The 933-nt window shown below is 42.0% G+C and overlaps 1 non-coding gene across 1 annotated transcript; it reads right to left on the minus strand.

Annotated features, from left to right (window-relative positions):
* Positions 1-859: 859 nt before the first annotated feature.
* On the minus strand, positions 860-933 carry TRNAI-GAU. The gene has a single exon. It is a non-coding gene; the product is annotated as a tRNA-Ile (tRNA).

Raw genomic sequence — 933 nt, forward strand, 5'->3', positions numbered from 1 at the left:
TTTTTTTTTTTTTTTTTTAAAGATGACCGGTAAGGGGATCTTAACCCTCGGCTTGGTGTTGTCAGCACCACGCTCTCCCAGTGAGCTAACCGGCCATCCCTATATGGGATCCGAACCCGTGGCCTTGGTGTTATCAGCACCACACTCTCCCAAGTGAGCCACGGGCTGGCCCTAAAATAAGACTTCTGATATACAAATTTTATGTTACACATCTGCTTAAACCCTTTTATGGTTTCCAATTGCCTACATGACGATAAAATCCAAATTCTTTAGCTCAAGGCACTTCCCCATCTGCATCCTACCTAATTTCTCTTGCCTTCCTTCTATCTCTATGTCACTCACATTACAGCCACAATGGACTAATTATAATTCTCCAGAAGCACCCTATTGCTTCACAGATTTGTGATAACTTTTGATATTCCCTCTACATGGAACCCCCTTCCTCTTATTCACTACTGAACTCTTATTCATTTTTTTTCAGACTCTACTAAGTCTTTGCATCTCGTAGGAAGCCTTCTGCCTCTCTCCCCTGCTCCTTTAGGTATACTGCATCCATACCCCCATAGGGCTCCGTGCATGTCTCCTCCTTGGCACTTTCCAATATTTACTAGTCTGTTCTTGCAGAAGACCAAAAGTGTGGTGGCAGCCTCCTCTGTCAATATAATTCAGGATCTTAAGCAGGGCCTGATACATCATAGGCTGTTAAGGTTTGGCCAAATAAATATATAGGCAAATTAATATTTCCATGTTTTCTCAGTAAACAAAGCAACTGTGCCACTGTGAAAGTTTTACATGGAGATTAAACAATATTGTAGTATCAGGGCATTACTTCTACTATTTTTAAAAATTTTTTGGTGGCTGGCCAATACAGGAATTGAACCCTGGACCTTGGTGTTATCAGCACCATGCTCTGACCAACTGAGCTAACCAGCC

The sequence above is a fragment of the Galeopterus variegatus genome, unplaced genomic scaffold (genome assembly GCF_000696425.1).
Source record: "Galeopterus variegatus unplaced genomic scaffold, G_variegatus-3.0.2 Scaffold619, whole genome shotgun sequence".
NCBI classification, from domain to species: Eukaryota; Metazoa; Chordata; class Mammalia; order Dermoptera; family Cynocephalidae; genus Galeopterus; species Galeopterus variegatus.